The sequence below is a fragment of the Symphalangus syndactylus genome, chromosome 6 (genome assembly GCF_028878055.3).
Source record: "Symphalangus syndactylus isolate Jambi chromosome 6, NHGRI_mSymSyn1-v2.1_pri, whole genome shotgun sequence".
Classification (NCBI taxonomy): Eukaryota; Metazoa; Chordata; class Mammalia; order Primates; family Hylobatidae; genus Symphalangus; species Symphalangus syndactylus.
This window is the reverse complement of record NC_072428.2, coordinates 126,526,093-126,546,129: the sequence shown is the minus strand read 5'-3', so window position 1 is coordinate 126,546,129 and position 20,037 is coordinate 126,526,093.

The window sequence follows — 20,037 nt, the reverse complement described above, 5'->3', positions numbered from 1 at the left end:
TATGCAAGTCAATAAATGTGATACACCACATAAACAGAATTAAAAACAAAAATCACATCATCTCTATAGATGCAGAAAAAGCATTCAACAAAATCCAGCATCACTTTGTACTTAAAACTCTCAACAAAATCGGCATATGAGGGACATACTTCAATGTAATAAAAGCTGTCTATGAAAAACTCACAGCCAACATAATATTGAATGGAGAAAAGTTGAAAGCATTCCCTCTGAGAACTGGAACAAGACAAGCATGCCCACTCTTACCACTCCTCTTCAACCTAGTACTGGAAGTCCTAGCCAGAACAATCAGACAAAAGAAAGAAATAAAGGGCATCCAAATTAGTAAAGACAAAATCAAACTGTCACTGCTTACTGATGATATGATTGTTTACTTAGAAAACCCTAAAGACTCCTCCAGAAAGCTCCTAAAACTGATAAAAGAATTCAGCAAAGCCTCCGGATATGAAATCACAAATCAGTATACAAATCAGTAGCTCTGCTATACACCAACAGCGACCAAGCTGAGAAACAAATCAGGAACTCAACCTCTTTTACAACAGCTGCAAACAAAATAAAATACTTGGAAATAAAATACTTAGAAATACAAGGAGGTGAAAGACCACTACAAGGAAAAATACAAAACACTGCTGAAAGAAATCACAAATGACACAAACAAATGGAAACACATCCTATGCTCATGGATGAGTAGAATTAATATTGTGAAAATGACCATACTGCCAAAAGCAATCTATAAATTCAATGCAATTCCCATCCAAACACCATCATCATTTTTCACAGAATTAGCAAAAACAATCCTAAAATTTATATGGAACCAAAAAACAGCCCACATAGCCAAAGCAAGACTAAGCAAAAGATCAAATCTGGAGGCAACACACTAGCAGGGGTTGCAACTCTAGTCTCTGACAAAACAGACTTTAAACCAACAAAGATCAGAAAAGACAAAGAAGGGCATTACATAGTGATAAACAGATCAGGTCAACAAGAAGAGCTAACTATTCTAAATATATATATATACACCCAATACAGGACCACCCATATTCATAAAACAAGTTCTTACAGACCTATGAAAAGACTTAGACTCCCACACAATAATAGTAGGAGACTTTAACACCCTACTTTCAATATTAGACAGATCAACAAGACGGAAAATTAACAAGGATATTCAGGACTTAAACTCAGCTTGGGATCAAGTGGACCTAATAGACATCTACAGAACTCTCCACCCCAAATCAACAGAATATACATTCTTCTCCGTGCCACATGACACTTATAATTGGAAGTAAAATACTTCCCAGCAAATGCAAAAAAAATCTGAAATTATAACAAACAGTTCCTCAGACCACAGTGCAATCAAATTAGAACTCAAGATTAAGAAACTCACTCAAGGCCGGGCGCGGTGGCTCACGCTTGTAATTCCAGCACTTTGGGAGGCCGAGGTGGGCAGATCACGAGGTCAGGAGATCGAGACCACGTGAAACCCCGCCTCTACTAAAAATACAAAAAAATTAGCCGGGCATGGTGGTGGGCGCCTGTAGTCCCAGCTACTCAGGAGGCTGAGGCAGGAGAATGGCATGAACCCGGGAGGTGGAGCTTGGAGTGAGCCGAGATTGCACCACTGCACTCCAGCCTGGGCAACAGAGCAAGACTCCGTCTCAAAAAAAAAAAAAGAAAAAGAAACTCACTCAAAACCACACAACCACATGAAAATTGAACAAACTGCTCCTGAGTGACTCCTGGGTAAATAATGAAATAAGGCAGAAATCAAGAAATTCTTCAAAACCAGTGAGAACAAAGAGACAACATACCAGAATGTCTGGACACAACTAAAACAGCGTTAAGAGGGAAATTCATAGCACTAAATGTCTACATCAGAAAGCTAGAAAGATCTCAAATTGACACCCTAACATCACAATTAAAAGAGCTAGAGATGCAAGAGCAAACAAAACCAAAGGCTAGCCTCAGAAGACAAGAAATAACTAAGATCAGAACAGAACTGAAGGAGATAGAGACACAAAAAACCCCTCAAAAAAGTCAGGGAATCCAGGAGATTTTTTTTGAAAATTTAACAAAATAGATCACTAGCTAGACTAATAAAGAAGAAAAGAGATAAAAGTCAAATAGACTCAATAATAAATGATAAAGAGGATATCACCACTGACCCCAGAGAAATACAAACTATTATCAGAGAATATTATAAACATCTCGATGCAAATAAACTAGAAAATGTAGAAGAAATGGATAAATTCCTGGACACATACACCCTCCCAAGACTAAACCAGGAAGAAGTCAAATCCCTGAATAGGCCAACAAGTTCTGAAGTTGAGGCAGTAATTGATAGCCTACCAACCAACAAAAGCCCAGGACCCAACAGATTCACAGCTGAATTCTACCAGAGATACAAAGAGGAGCTGGTACCATTCCTTCCAAAACTATTGCAAACAATTGAAAAAGAGGGACCCCTCCCTAACTCATTTTATGAGGCCAGTATCATCCTGATACCAAAACTTGGCAGAGACACAACAAAAGAAGAAAACTTCAGGCCAATATGCCTGATGAACATTGATGTGAAAATCCTAAATAAGATACTGGCAAACTGAATCCAGCAGCACATCAAAAAGTGTATCCACCACAAACAAGTCAGTTTCATACCTGTGATGCAAGGCTGGTTCAACATATGCAAATCAACAAACATAATTCATCACATAAACAGAACCAATGACAAAAACCACATGATCTAAAATTCATATGAAACCAAAAAAGAGCCTGCATAGCCAAAGCAAGACTTAGCAAAAAGAACAAATCTGAAGGCATAACACTACCTGATTTCAAACTATACTATAAGGACATGGTCGCAAAAACAGTGTGGTACTGGTATAAAAATAGGCATATAGACCAACGGGACAGAATCAAGAACCCAGAAATAAATCCAAATACTTAGAGCCAACTGATCTTTGACAAAGCAAACAAAAACATAAAGTGGGGAATGGACACCCTTTTCAACAAATGGTGCTGGAATAATTGGCTAGCTACATGTAGGAGAATGAAACTGGATCCTCATCACTGACCTTTCTACAAAAATCCACTCAAGATGGATTAAGGACTTAAACCTAAGACCTGAAACTACAAAAATTCTAGACAACAACATCAGAAAAACCTTTCCAGACACTGGCTTAAGCGAGTATTTCATGAGCAAGAACCCAAAAACAAATGCAATAAAAACAAAGATAAATACCTGGGACCTAATTAAACTAAAGAGCTTTTGCATGGCAAAAGGAACAATCAGCAGAGTAAACAGACAACCCACAGAGTGGAAGAAAATCTTCACAATCTATAGATCTGACAAAGGACTAATATCTAGAATCTACAACAAACTCAAATAAATCAGCAAGAAAAAAACAATCCCATCAAAAATTGGGCTAAGGACATGAATAGACAATTATCTAAAGAAGATATACAAATGGCCAACAGACATATAGAAAAATGCTCAACATCACTAATGATCAGGGAAATGCAAATCAAAACCACAATGAGATACCACCCTACTCCTGCAAGAATGGCCATAACCAAAAAATCAAATTGGGTGCATTGTATACTGCTCAGGTGATGGGTGCACCAAAATCTCACAAGTCACCACTCAAGAATTTACTCATGTAAACAAACACAAACTGTTCCCTAATAATCTATGGAAATAAAGAAATATAAAAAATAAAAATTAAAAACTGAAAACAGGCCGGGCATGATGGCTCTCGTCTGTAAATCTCAGCACTTTGGGAGGCCAAGGCGGGCAGATCACGAGGTCAGGAGATTGAGCCCATCCCGGGTAACATGGTGAAACCCGATCTCTACTAAAAACACAAAAAAATTAGCTGGGCATGGTGGCAAGCACCTGTGGTCTCAGCTACTTGGGAGGCTGAGGCAGGAGAATCACTTGAACCTGGGAGGCGGAGGTTGCCGAGATCGTGCCACTACACTCCAACCTGGGCAACAAAGCAAGACTCCATCTCAAAAAAAAAAAAAGAAGAAAAAAAAAGAAAGAAAACGCTGTCATTTGAGAAAACATAGATGAACCTGCAGGACGTTATGTAAATGAAATAAGCCAGTCAAAGATAGACAAATGCCACATGATTTCACTTATGTGTGGAATCTAAAACAGTTTAACTCAGAAACAGAGACTTAAATGATGGTTACTGTAGACTGGAGGTGGAATAATTGAAGAGTTGTTGGTCGAAGAACACGAAATTTCAATTAGATAAGAATAAGCTCAAGTGATTTATTGTGCATCATAATGAGTATAGTTAATAACAATATTTCATATGTTTGAAAGTTGGTAAGAGAGTATATATTAAGACTTCTCACCACAAAAATATTAAGTATGTGAAGTAACGCATATCTTAAGCAGCCTAATTTAGCCATAATACAATGTATACATATGTCAAAACATCTTGTTGTATATCATAAACTTATACATTTTTCCTTATCAATTAAAATAAATAATAAAATTTAAAATGGAGTTCACAATATCAGATTTTATTTTTTTATTTATGTATTTTAAGACAGAGCCTTGCTCTGTTGCTCAGGCTGGAGTGCAGTGGTGTGATCTCCACTCACTGAAACCTCTGCCTCCTGGGTTCAAGCGATACTCCAGCCTCACTCTCCCCAGTAGCTGGGATTATAGGCACCTGCCACAGTGTAGAGATGGCATTTCACCATATTGGCCAGGCTGGTCTTGAACTCCTGACCTCAAGTGATCTGCCCACCTGGGCCTCCAAAAGTGCTGGAATTACAGGCATGAGCCACCACACCTGACCCACAACATTAGCTTTTATGAGAAGTTTACAATATAAAGTATACGTAAATTATAATTATTGTACCTGGCACAGAATTAGTACTTGATATGTCATAGTTATAGGTAAGATAATGATGATGATGATTAACTGTTTTAAATATATTTCCATGACAATACAATTTATTAGATTATCATTTAATATACCCATGTGTGTTAATCTATGTAAGACCACTGCATCTCATCCTCCACCCTCCACACATCTCTGGCAGGTAAAATGTGATCCCACACTCTGTATGCTACTAAAAATATGCCTACTCCTCCCTTTTCACCAACCCAACCCCAATTGCCTTGAGACCAACAGCACTAAGATCCATTGTCCTAATTTTACCTGGTTTTTTCTGTCACCGTAAGAAACCCACAACTCTCAGGTTACCGCTGAACCCCCAACTCTAATTCTGTAGAAGCTCTTTATGCCCCACTTCCCATTTCTTGACAACTCCTGAAACTCATTCACTTTTCCCTTTGAAATTCATAGTCAGCCATTGGCAAAATACAAGTATTCTTCACCTTTCTTTTGTATTTCCATTTCAACTTCCCTCTGTACTAAAACCTGACTTTCCTATAAGTCCTACAAATTAGTAGTTGTTTTCTCTTTCACACCCTCTCTACCATGGGGATTGTGTACTCCTTGCTGGTTATAAACCATCCTCTTTCTACCCTGGCTAAAAATCAGCAAACGTTGAATCTCCTGCAGTTCAACTATACCACCACCACCCATCCCTGTTATTACCACATATCACCTTGGAAGTGTCACTCATACTTATCCTTGAAGAGTTTAGCTAATGACTGACTGTCACTTTCTATGACATATTGTAACAAATATTAGTAGTTTAAAATTCCAATAGATGATTATTCCAAAACCCAGACTTCTAATTCCCTAATTATCTAAAATTAATTTATTTCCCATTCCACCAAAGCCATAACTTCATGGTCATATCCCATACTCCATCATTACCAAAAACTACAACTCCCTTTTCAAATCTCCTTTTTAAGTACCCTACTCCCTATCCATCACCTCCTATCTTTCTAGTTTCTTCTATCTAGTACCTCAACTTCTACAATTCTTCAACACCGTCAGTCCCTATAATCCATGAATCTTGCCCTCCTTTTGCTGCCCTTTATTTTCCTCAATTTTTACTTCCTGCTGTAACCAATTTAGAGAACATGGTCCAAATTAAAATCCCTCATTGCATTCACCTCAAATTTTTTGTCGCTTTCTCGCTTCCATTTAATTGGTAAAATCCAGTGCTTTTCTATGCTGCAGGTGAGAAGTAGCTGGAGAAAAGTCAGGCTTGCTGGCTGGTCTCAGATTCAGTTGACAGCCACCCACGAATCTCAGGTAGGCCCTTCATAGCTACCTTTCATCATTTCCCCACAAACAACTATCTCCTAAGTTACCCTGTCCTCCAACACCAACCCTTCTGCCCCAATATTTATGTTCAGCTGATGACCTCGCTTCCTTTTGACCAAGAAGACAGAAGAAATCAAGAGGATTTCCATAAGTTCTCACAACACATCTATTTACACACTTGTGTCTGTGCCTTGCTTTCCTCCCTTTTATGATGGCTGAACTATCAACCTAAGCTAAGGATGATAACACTGGGATATAGATTTTAAAAGGATGTTAGTAAGACAATTATGGAAAGCTTCTCATATTGACCAGTAAAAACCATTATGGCCATAAACTCTATAATCATAAATTTTTAAAAAGTATAAGTTTGTCCTCATTTATGTAACAATCATCAAAGCATGCACTCTACTAATGAAGAAATAATAGAAACATTATTGACCACATTTCAAGACAATGAATTATCAAACCAATCTCTGATATCTGAGACTCCTTTCCATGCATAATCTCATCAATTAATTCTACTACTTTCCATTCCTGTGAAGCAACAGTCTCCTGGTCTTCCCTGCTTACATTTTCTTTTCTTCCTCTGGATGATTCTGACTTTCCAGTAATGTCAGAAGTTGTAATTGTCAGTTATAGCAGAAGACAGATGACAAACCAAAGCTAGACAATTTAAAGTGACATTAATAAAGGCCCATTTTCAAAGACACGGTCAAGGTTTGTAGGGGAAAATGCAATGATGTGGCATCCCAGGCTTACTAAGATCAGGGGGCTACCCTAAGGCCTGAAAAAGATAAGAGACAGAAGCAATAACTCAGAGAGAGTTCTTATGGAAAGTGCTACCTAAGAGGAACTGTGGATCTTGGTAGAAGACAAGGAACCCACAGTCACTCTTTCCCACAGCCTCCAGACCTCTTTTTGGTGTCTCCCATTGAGAAAATCCAACCAGAAGCCACAGGACTAGGGATATAGTCCTGTGGAGTCTGTACGGGTCATTCTCTCGGCATAGAATGAGAAAGAGAAGAGTGGAGAATGGATCTGGAGCACTAAATGTCATCACTGGCTAATTGTAATCTCTAAGTCAATTAAATACTTCTCACAGGCATTTCTTAGCTCAATCAAAATACTCAGCTCATGGAGATAGAATTAGCATGTTTTTTCAAAAACAGCATACAGCTTTCGGTTCATATTGCATAAGACATTTAATGTGTGGGATCAGATTCTCATTCCAGGTAAATTCCTGGGAGGATTTTTTTTTAATTTTTTCAGGTTAAAAGTTAATCATGACTATGTTCCTAAATTTGTCAGACAGCATAACTAACAGGGCTTAAGAATCTGTATTAAATAAACCTCATTCTTTGTATCTAAAACACAAACTCAGAGGGGTTTTGAACTGGAATGACAGCTCCCTCTGCTTCTTTCCTCCTTCCGAACTTGCTCTGTCCCTGCTCCTGTTCCAGGTCACTGCTCAGCATATTAATGCCAAGCCTGCTTTTACCCTAAGTGCCTGTTTCGTATGCTGTCATATAGATACTGCTGGTTGGATCTCAGCCAGTGGAATTAAATGAAATGGTTTTCTGTCAGACTGAATACTAATTAAATCTTCGTGCCAAAGCTAGGTCTGCATAATGACATCATTTGCAAGTAGGTTGCAGGTTGAAGCTCAAATAGAGCTTGCTCTGATATTTATATTTATGGACACAAGCAAAATGGTGCTATGCTATTTAGTGTACCTGTTTTTTCTTTTTTCCTCCAAGAGAGATCTGGCTTTGAACATCCAAAGTGGGCAAGATTGTGGATCAAGTAAATTTTTCATTGCCTAAATCAGTTTTTCTGACCATTTCAAGCCCTCAGGACCATGAGTCACTTCCCTAGGCCGGCCTTTGGGACACAAATTTTTTGTAGTGTCAAGGGCCTGAGGTCCCCTCATACCTGCCTAGCATGATAATATATCTCTTTTATGAGGCAGTATAGTTCATACCTGTTATGCTAATATCCCCTTTTATCTCAAAAAGTATCTCATTTTGTGCATAAATTATTTTATTACCCCACCTAAACCCCAACCATTTCTATAAATGGTCCACTCTTCTACTGCCTGCATGCACCTTGACCTAAACCGCCTGTCAGAAATAATAATGTATTTTAGTCTTCAAGCAAGGCTTATATATCTTGCAACATTTATTGTACTCCATTTACTAAATGATTAATAAATCCATGTTATAATAATAATGAGAAGAATCCCTCCAAAGGCTTCATTGTACTCTCTGTTGGGATTTTAACAATGCCTTTCTATAAGGCTAACTTTACTCATGGGAACAAACAGCTAAAGAACAGAGTGAAGTTAAGGGAGGCCCACTGGGAAGAAAAAGCTTAGGTCAGGGGAAAGTGTGTGATGTCTATTCAATTCAACACATACCTATCACAGTCTTTTAGAGTTTAAGGCATCCTGCTAGATATATAAGGCATAGAAAGACTAGCATGTGAATCCTCCCCTCTAGCATCTCATAATCATATGGAATTATGGAAGAAGATTCAGGCTAGCTGTATGTAGGTGTCATTTTTAAGTCAATCTATATTAATAATTAGTTGTGTGACCTTGGCAAACAATTTAACATACTGGACCTTGAATGATGGGAATATAATAAATGATCAGAGGTATCTACAACCTCTACAATTATCTTATCTTCTTAGGCCATTATATATTACTATTGAAATAATTAAGTTCTAGAAATATTCAGTTATACAAGCATAATTGCTTCCAATTCTGTCAGAGAACAGCCACTATCCCTGAATATTACGGCATGTCCCATTGATTTTTAGAGTGGCAGTAGAAGTTAGGCACTCAAGACACTGGTGACTTTTTAAATCTGAATATATGGCCTAGAACTCGAGAGTGAGAGATATGTACTGCTTAATCTCTCACTCATTTTCCAAGTAAGTGATCTGTACTGCTTAATGTCCTTCATATGGCTTATATCTGTTTAACTGAAAGGAAATTTACATTCCTTTCCATGTTATTATGTAGTACAGTGGAAGCAATCAAGAAGCAACATGCAAATAGTCAAACAAGCAAATGTCAACAAGGTTCAAGGCTGTGAAATACACAATCTGAGGATACTGGGCTCAAGTCTCCAGACCAGTGTTCCAGGCAGCCTAATGGCAATCCATCACTGACCCTTTTAACAAAAATGTATTTCTTATATTTGCTTTTAGCACTGTAGTTGTAAGACATGACTCTAGGTGATCCCCCAGGAGCTGAAAAGACCTTTTTAAGTTCATGTTCTGATCCACCTAGGGAAAAAGCTCATCTTCATCTGCCCAAGACTTGTGTAGCTGTGTTAGACAAAAAAAATCATGGAACATAATCTTAAGGAGGTTTACAAACATACCAGTCAGTATTGTGTACTTGATTTGGTGTAATTGATTTTTTCTTATACTTCGGAGTTTTAACCCCTTAGGTTTCCTAGATTTCCTGAAAGACTGGCAAGATACTGACCAGAGCTAATTAGCTCACTGACCTCTCTGTGAAGATGGCATGCACAATTGCATTTCATTCTGGTGTCCATGCCATAAAAGAAGTTTTTTAATTAAAGTATCACCAGAGAGGCTGGCCAACAAATAGGAAGCCAGGTCAAATGAGCAATGGTTCATTATCAAAAACTATACAAAAACATGATCACCAGCTTTAAATATTTTAAAACCCAACAAATAGGAAAAAGAAGTTCAACGTAAGAAAAATCTATCTGATCCTTTGTGCTGTCTCATAATGACATAAACTCTTTGGGGAAACATGTTTTCCTACTGCTTCAAAATGAATTTAAGTTTTTATTCAAAGACAAATAAAATATTGGAAAGTTACATAATTTAAGTATAGACAAGAATATTCAAGAAATAGTAGGTGTCTCATTATTTGAACTGAAATAAGTCTAGTGCCTCCACAATCACATGCCAGAGTGGTGTGGAAGGGAATTCCAAGTGAAAGATTCAACTAAATGATGAAAAACGTCACTAAATGTTAACGTTATGAGTGAGTTAACATCTGGACCAAATATCTCACCCAAATGCAGAAAATCCTTTTTTAGTGATAATCAATACTGTTTTTAGTTGTCATTATCCTTTTTGGTCAGCACCTCCTGCCTGGGGCAGTCGATTCTGTTGAGGGATAACCAATTCAGACAATTATTTAAAATGAGCTAAAATCTACCTATGTTTAACAACTTTTCTTTATTCTGAGCTATAGAACCTCTGGAATGGCCCAGGTGAAACCTATTCCTTTTGGAGATCAGCTCTTTTTGTAACTGAAGACAGCGATTTTCCTGTAAATCTTCTCTTCTACAGTGGTTAAGAGATTAGGCTTTGAAGCGAAATAAAGTTGGATTTGAATCCTATATTCACAACAAAACAGTTTTTGCTTTTAGAATAGTTATTTAAATGCTCTGAGTCTGTTTTCTTAGTTTCGAATGTGGAAATAACATCTACCTAAACAGGTTATTGTGAACATTAAAGTAAGTAATGCAAATTAAGGACAGTAAATAAGTGTGGTATTTGGTCTATAATATATATTCAATAAATTTTTCTTTCTCATTCTCTTCATGCCCAGAAAGCTGGCATTTTTCTAAATGCCCTGTATTCTGGATTCCTTATTATCATATCGCATGCCACTATGTCCATTAGAATTCTAAATTCTAGAGGAAATTAAACATTTTGTAAGCGAGATGCAGATATTTATGGCAATATTTTTCAAATCTATGTGACATGACACCTCTTTTTATAATATTTTGCTATGCTGTCTTTACTATCTTCAAGATACATTAGTAGAAATTTACCCGACCTAATAAAATAACTTCAAAAAATCAATATAATATCCTACATGTAATATAAATGAGACATTTTTAAAAGGTAACATGTAACATGTACTTCAATATATAAATGTTTGCACAAGAGTACAATGGTGTGCATAATAAATAAAATAGATGGTTACACTTTTGCATATAATGTCCATTAATGCATCAACCTCAAACATAGGCTGATAAAAGTGTGAATGATATAGCAGTAACATAATTTTCTGAAATTATAAATAGCTCCTGATAAAGTCCTAAACAAAACCTAAAGTATAATCTACTATTTTATACATAGTCATGTCCCTGGGAAATTCAACATATTAATATCTTGCAAAAATACCTGGAGATTTTATGTTGCATGAAGTCACATGTTAAACTCAGATGATCATAAACAATTTTTACCTATAATAATATTCTTCAGGACATTTCAAGTTCATAAATATTGTAGAAGGGTTCTCTGGAATTTGACCTAGTTTGTGCAATGTTTAGCATTGCTAGCCAGTAATACTCACAGTACAAAAAGCATTAAGACAATTTAAAAAAAATACACCCATAAATTTTCAAAACATCTCCACTGAGAAGCACTGTTATAAGGATTCCAGATATATCTGTTCTCCTATTCTTTATCTGAGCCAGTTTTTAGGAACAACTATAGAATCATTTTAGTGGTATACCTGGCAAGTTGTGAATTTTGAAGAAATGCCACTTCCTTCTGAAATGCCTTCATTTTTGTCCTTTTAAATAAGTTGTATCTATCTTATAAAGGTAATTTACATTAAAACTAAATTTAGTGTCCTATGTTTATTTTTGCTAAATTTCGTTTTCTTTGCTTCAGCCCATCTTTTCAGTCTATCATTTTGAATCCTGATTCTGGCATATCATATTATCTCTTTCTGGTTTTCATCACCTATACATTAGATAATGACATTTCTCATCTATCTTTAAGCTACTACTGAAAGTGAGGAATCAGATATTGTGAATAATGGAGCTTTGTGGAATTTTACTAACATTTCCTTTCATGTCGACACAGTCCATTACACATCACCCTTACAATAATAAGTATAGAGCTTAAAGGGATCTGTGAGAGACATGGCCAATTTCTTTGCTGAAACTAAGATAAACTGGAACATCAGTTATTTCTCTTATGTCCCAAGTTATTGATGTTATCATCTACATCTAATTTTAGGGCAAAATGCTCAGCAAACATATGTTTGCCCTTAGTGGCAAAAATGCTCTTTTCTAAATTATTTCACATGCCCAATTTTTATTATAGCTTTAAGAATTCTGACATAAATAAAAAACTGCAAATTGGGTTCAGTGTAAACTGCTTGGGTGATGGGTACACCAAAGTCTCACAAACAACCACTAAAGAACTTACCCATGTAACCACCTGTTCCCCAAAACCCTATGGAAATAAAAAAATAAAGAAAAATAAAAATAAACATAACTGAAAAAAAGAATTCTGACAGAAATATAGTCTTAAAATTCTAATGTATTCGTTTATCTTCTGTAACAGGCCCTGAAATCTCAGTGGTCTAAGGCAATAGAAATGCATTCATTACTCAATCTGTGGTGAGGAGGAAGGACTCTGGGGTGGAAAGACTATCTTTAGTACATAGACAGGTTACCCTGTGTGTTGATATACTTCCCATAAAGCAAGAGAAAAGAGAGGAGAAGGTTATATAGGAAGTGTTTATGGGTTAGGTTGGGAAAATGACATAAATCACTTCTGTCCACATTTTACTAGCTAGAACTTAACTTCAAGGAAGCCTTGAAAATATGACTTGACTGACTTGAAAAAAGGGAAATAGGTTTGGATAAACTAATAGCAGTATCTCTCAGTATCATCCTTAGACCTGAGCTAGGGTCCCCCTGCTCTGAGCCCCCATGCTTCAGATGTCCACACATTTTGGAATGCCTTCCTGAAAATGTTCTAAGGCACTCTCCTGCGCCTGGGACTAACCAAGGACAGCAGTGTTCTCTTGGCAGCACACTTAGAGCCCAGACCTGGGCCATTGACAGTCTCCATCACTGGAAGCATCAAGCTTGACATTTCCTTTGTTCCACTCAAGTAACTGGAACCTGCTAAGGCTAGTAGTCCTTGCCAGGTGGGGAACCATGAGTCCACACCAGGAGTTGTGTGAGCTGCAATCTCCTTTTTCTCCCCTTCTGGATATTCTTTAACCCTCTACCTAGTTTTTGGTATTGACCAGATGCCATAATGACCTCCAAGATTGGGGCCAGTGGAGTCCTCCTGGGGCCCTATGGCTGGATCCCAGTTCCACGAGGGTGATCTGTACTTGCTGGCTGGTATGGTGTTTATTTCATGGCATGGTGTGAGATGGGGCCACCAGAATGATTCTGACACACTGGTTTTAGATCACTTTTACCCAAAGAAGAATGTACAACACGTTCAGGGCTTTGGGCTGCCAGTGATGTATTGTCAGCTCTTGAGTATGAGCCTCATGAGTGGGTCCCTACATGGACTTTCACTCTTCCCTGTTGGTCTCAGTACTGCCTCATGTCTACAGCATCTGAAGGAAACAGGGATAGCAGTAGCCAATATTTACTCTTGGGACCATCCCCATCAGTACCCAGGGAGGCCACCCACACCCTCTACCAGTTCGGCACCATCTTCTAGGCAATCCCTCGGGGATATGGCATCTAATTCCTCAGAGGGCTTATGAGAAACTTACTCTGAAGTGCCAAAGGGCCCTTCTTATTGATGTTCTCTCTCCGTCTAATCAGCGTGGTGATGTGGTGCTCTCCTGAGTCAGGCTTAAGCCACGCTATTTGAGGGATTCTTTACATGAATTCCTTATATGAATGGGGTCATTCTTCTTGCTTTGAATACTTGGTCCTTGTCTTTTCTTCCCACCGGTGACAGTGTGTGAAAGTTAGAGCTATAGACAACATTCTAGGAATGTAGTGATTACAGGCTGGAAAGTTCGAGAAAAGATGCGGTTGGAAATGTGTTATTTTATGCTTCAAATCACAAAGTTAACATGACCAGAAAATGAATTCTTATTCACATTTTCCTACATACTTTGGATAGTATTTATCTTTGTAATTAGGATCAATTAATCATAGTAACAACCTTTGAGTAAGTCATTGGAAACTAGCAATCATGGGTTACACAATGGAAGATGCAGCATCATTGGTAACCATATATCCAGAATTATATAAATGGTATTAGGGAATGACAGAAGCAAGAACATCCATATTGTTTTCATACAATTCTTATAATTCAGCCAAAGCAATTTGAATATGAATGGCATTCCTACCTTTTTCTGTCAGTGGGAGATACGAAATTAGTGAGGAATGATGCATTCAACAATATGAAGCATGAAAACAGCATTCCAGAACTTGGAAAAGAAGCAATGGTGTCTGGTCACTACAAAGAATCCTCAGAGGCAGACAGGACGATACACAAAGGTGTATGTGCATTTTTGATAGCTCACTGAACCACCCATGGGCCTGTAAATTTTGTAATTTTAATCAAATTGTTCATATAGACAGAGGTCCTGCAAAAAAAATTGTGTAAGCCTTGCATATCTGAAAAATAATGCTAGAATTGTAATATTTACTACCCAGTATTCAGTAACTTCCCTGATTTTTCTAAATTTGTAAACCCATTTGACCTGTTGAAGAACTTTAAAGTTGGAGTGTCTTCTCCCTACCATGTTGAACAATCTTTTAAGTCCTATCCATCTCTACTCCAAAGGATATTTATGCCAACAACAGGACAAATCTCACCTTGATCCTCAACTCATTAGCCTCACTCACATGAGCCTGCTTGTTCACCTGTTAAAACATTGAGTCTTCTTTCTGTCTCTGGGCTGTCTTCCAACTACTCTCTCCTACTGGATACACATTGTCTGGAAAGTGCTAGCTAACTGATTTTCCCCCAAGATACTGGGAAATTTCTGATGCTGCATTCGACTTCCTTTTAAAATGTCGTGCCCACACTTCTCCTGAGTGGCTGATCTCACGTTAGAAATGTTTTATCAGAATATGCCTTGTGATCCACTCACTTTGCTGACCAACTCTTACCCTCTCTGAGCTATAAGTTTCTTAAGAGAAAGACTAGGTTTGATTCACCTTTACATCTCTAGCACTTGGAGCAATGCCTAGAATTTTAAGACTTACTATTTTTCTTGCCATTCTCCGTCCTTTGTGTTATCTTTGTCTCGGCTTGCATATAACCCATGTCACACATTTCCATGTATAATTGTATGAGCAAAATAAAAGCATATAAATAAGGAAAATTATATTATCAGTTGATTTTACAAAATATAAACCACACTTTCCATTCTTTTGCTTCTTGATTTTCTCAACCATCATCAAAAACTCCTCCCAGTCAACTAGCATTGTTTTAACTAAATTCATAATGGCTGTCTGATATTTCTGATTTGGGTTTACCATAATTTACTCAGCCTTTCCCTAATTGAGGGAATTTAGCTCTTTTCTTTTTTCTTGTTTTTTTCCTTTGCCAGTGCGTATAATGCCACTTTGTTTAAATGTCATTATATATAAAAATGTTTAATATAATTACATATATACCCAGCAATAGAATTGCTAAACCAAGTCTCATATTTTAACGGATGCTGCTGAATTCCTCTTAGAAAATCCTGCTAAAATTTATATTAGCAATACATGACAAGATAAATCATTTATCCTATATCCTGCCAGCAAAAAGATTATCATTCTCTTAAACATTTGCCAGTCTGGTACTCCTTATTACTTTAAATTGTATTTTGCTGAGAAAAACTGAATTTGAGCATTTTTATGTGTTTATTGCACATTCAGATATGTTCTTTTATAAATTGTATAATCATACCTTTTACTTACTTTTTTCTATTGAGGTATTTGTCACTTTTAACAATTTATAAGGGTTCTTTGTATGTTATTACTATTAAATATTTGTCATCTTGCTAGGAACTATTTTTCATATCTAATATTTATCTATATACTTTGTTAAGGATACTTTTGATACCAAAAATATAATTTTATGTAGTCAAACATATCCATTTCCCTTTTTAAACATTAAAAACAAATATTTTGTATTGCTTCAGTTGTCTTTTTTAGTTAAGAAGTTATTTCCCAAGACTAGAGTACACTTAGTCTCCTTCATCTTTTCCTAAGATTTTGTTTTTTTAATTACATTTATAATCATTCAAAATATATTTTTACATAAAGAGAGGCATTTCATACTTAAAAAATAAACTTTCTTTTTAGATAATAAAATTATATGATTCTTTGCAAAAACATAAAAATGAACATAACTATTTTACTACTAAATTATAGTCATTATTACTATCTTGGTGTACAACGAGATAAACATAGCTACTCAAAATATACGCAGTTTCAACATTGACACATATAGCATGATATCTATCAATTGCATTGTATTGTGACTTTACGTTACTTTAGAAGTAACACATGACAAATGTGGGAAAGAAAAAACACACAAAAATAAATACAGTGAAAGAATTGGAGCAGTCAAATGCAACCCTCCAGTGATAAAAGCTGTTATTTTAAAATTGATGTTGTTGTTTCATGGAAAGTTTCATTCTGCTGTGCTTGGATTGCTTTTTATCTTTATGTTTAGATTTCAGAAATTTGGTAGCATGTGCCTAGTTATAGGTCTTCTTTTTACTGATATTGCCTGATCATTTTTATTCCTCATTCTCTATTCTCGGAGTCTAAAATACATTTAACTATATCTTTGGTTATTGATTTTATTATGTTTCTTCCTCAAAATATATATAATTGGATCATAAGTCCAATTTACTTTTGTTAGTGTAAGTTTTCTTACACATCCTTTGTAATTATTTTCAAAATTTTGTCAATTCTGTTATATAATATATGAATTTATTTGTTCAGTGCTTAACTACCCATTCTGATAAATATTCTGATTCTGCTATTGTAGTTACAATTTTCATGAAATTCTTATAATTTCATCTCAACTTCCTTTTCATTTTATTCTATAGTTTTTCATACATTGTTTACTTTTTGTTTAACTTAGTGTCTTTTGCAAGGGTAGGGGGAGCACAGGAAAGGATTCCACATTGTGTTGCATTTTATCAGCAATCCTACACACTGTTTTGTACAATTTTACCAAGACTCAAATATATATTGTTTTCAGTGTTTTATCTCCCTATATTATAAATGTCTTCTGTTTAATATGAATTTTATTGAGACATATCTTCAAATGAGAAAAGACTTGTCCAGTTTCACAATTTTCCAGTTACATGACTAATTATCTGTCTTGTACAGTAGTTGGACCCTCTTCTCAGACAAACTTCTGAAGGACAAATTGCAACTCGCAAATAGCTCAACATCCAGCAGGCATTCATATAGGGTTAGCCCACTTGACTAAGGAGAAAATCTCTACAATCGTCACTGTCTGGCTGTCAGGAACTCCCAAAAGATGGAATGTTATAATGAAATCAAACCACCATATACAATGTGTTCTGGGAACATTTTTTCTTTAACCTGTAAGAAGATTTATCTTTCCAGTATGCAATGAAACCTATGTACTTTACTTCTAATATTGTTTCTTTCTAGAAGATTGGATGTTCTATTTCTTAAAGGTACTTAAAGCACAATGACGTGGGAAAGGCAGAAAGAATCTTTCAGCTGCTTCGGAAGGTCTGTACATTATAAAATAGACATTCAAGTAGCTATCAAATTTTATGGCCAGTAAGGCCCCTGTAATTCTGAGATAGGAATTAGAAAGAGAAAAAAAGGTAAATTATTTAGCAACCTCCATGTAGTGGTTGAGATTGCTGCTTTGGACAGGAGAGCACAAGTGAATCTTCAACTATAATTTTTCAACCCGGTCCTAATGATCTTGGATTTACTGGTAAATCTTCCTGCTGTGTGGCCACAACTTGACTGGCATTCTGAGTTTCTGTGAGTGGTGTGAGGTTTTCTTTCTTCTCTATGTATTTCGCTATTAGAGTCAGGAGTTCAGAGTCCCCTTCAGTCTTCTCAACTCAGATGCCATTTTAATCCAGATTCCTATGATTTGGAATTAATCAACATTTTTCTAATCTTTCTTTTTTTTCTGCTAGAGAAGACTGAAACAGACAAAAAGTGCATTCTCTCCATTGGAAGTTATGCCCTCTCAAGCAGCTGTTATGTGCATTTCCTAGTTGGAGTTTATAAGCCGGCATCTGGCTAATACTCATGCATTTGCTGAGATATTCTCTGAGCACCTCTGAGATATCAAGGACTTCTAAGTTTGGAGGTGAAAAAAAATCACATGGTACCTTCTCTCATGGAATTGACAATAAATTATGGAAGACAACGGTTAAACAAATACAATGAACACCCACACACCTACCAATATGCATGCAGAGACATAAGAAGGGCCAACCTTGAGCAAAATCATTGTCTTCTGGCTTGGGGCAAAACAGAAAATAAAGAGTAGGGCTTAGCATGCAGTGTCTGCATCACTCTCCTTCTGTTCCCTGTTGAACCTCCTCCTGATGTCTCAAGAAAACCATTTATCCTTAGTAAAATCCCTTCCTTTGTCTTTTCTTTTCAGATTCTTCTGGTGAAAAATGGTGGAGACTGCCTCTGTGGCAACCATTTATTTCTTCTGCCAATATTTCTTTCTGTATTCGTCACAACTGGCTTAATGCATTCTCACGTATGCTTTCCCTGCAAGTAAGTCTCTATCGAATTGAACCTTCCCTGACCTGGAAAAGAGAGGGCAACTGCTCCTAGTCTTATACTTGTCACCTCTTGGAAGATCTTATCACCTACCAGGTAACCATTTCTCACATGGAACGGGTTTGTCTTGTATTATAATAGTTCCTCCCCTTTTTCCAAACATAAATTTAAAATCACCATATGATATATTTAAAAACCATTTACTTTGAAATTTTTTCTTCCTGACACAGACACATGACTAAAACTATATGTGTACAAATGTGTGGGTTTTTGAGATTTTCTTTATCAATTTTTCCAACTTTCATTCATATATTTTATAAATCTGATATAATTGGAAAATACCTTATATAAATCCACTAACCTGTTAGATCACCCCATTTTTTCATCACTATGACTGTACAAAGATTTTTACCTTATAGAATCTGCCTACACTCCTTAATTATGTTCTTTTAGCATTTCTGGCCTTAAGATGATGCCTATGCTTTTCTCTAAAATTTTATATCAAACCTGCTCAAAGCTATCATCTTAAGCCTAAATAATATTTACTGTTGAAGTTCAGAAATGTCTGAATATATCTGCTGAATTACTGAAGGCGGACAGCCAGGAATTCATCTGAATGAAAATGGAGCCGGACAAACTTTACCCGGCTATAAAATCCTAGTTGTTGCAAGATAGAAACATTGTGGAATGTGGCTGGATAATTACCACGAAGTTGTTGCCTTATTGCCTCATGATTTTGTCCTTGTGAGACAGAAAGAGCTGCAGGTAAATAATGGAAGGAAAGATAGAGTAATTTTCCTAACTGAGATGAAAAGACAAAGTGGGTACAAAGGATTATGAGCTCATTGTTTTGGTTAACGAAAAGTGGAAAGGGAAGAGAAAGAGAGATTTCCTCCATTTTTATCACTGAATACTTTTGGTATCTCAAGGGCCTGTTGGCAGTGCAGAAGCAGAAGCAGGACCAGATGCATAAGAGCAGTATCAGGTTAAAAAATGGAAACCTGGCTTGACAGGGTCTGCTGTGTACTACTCAGGTGATAAGGTGATATCTTCCAGAAGTAACAGCAGTACCAGTAGACACCATATTGTGAAAGACTGGATTTGTTTCTGAAAGCTTGTGAATATAACATGGAACATCAAAAAGTAGCTGCATGTAGGGTGGGGATTTAGTAATAAGGTTCCATTAATCAGGATAGGTTAAGTTACACAGAGCTATCATAACAACTATAAATGTTCAGTGGTTTAACCCAGCAAATGGATGTTTCTCACTCACAGAAAATGTGTAGTGGGTCTAG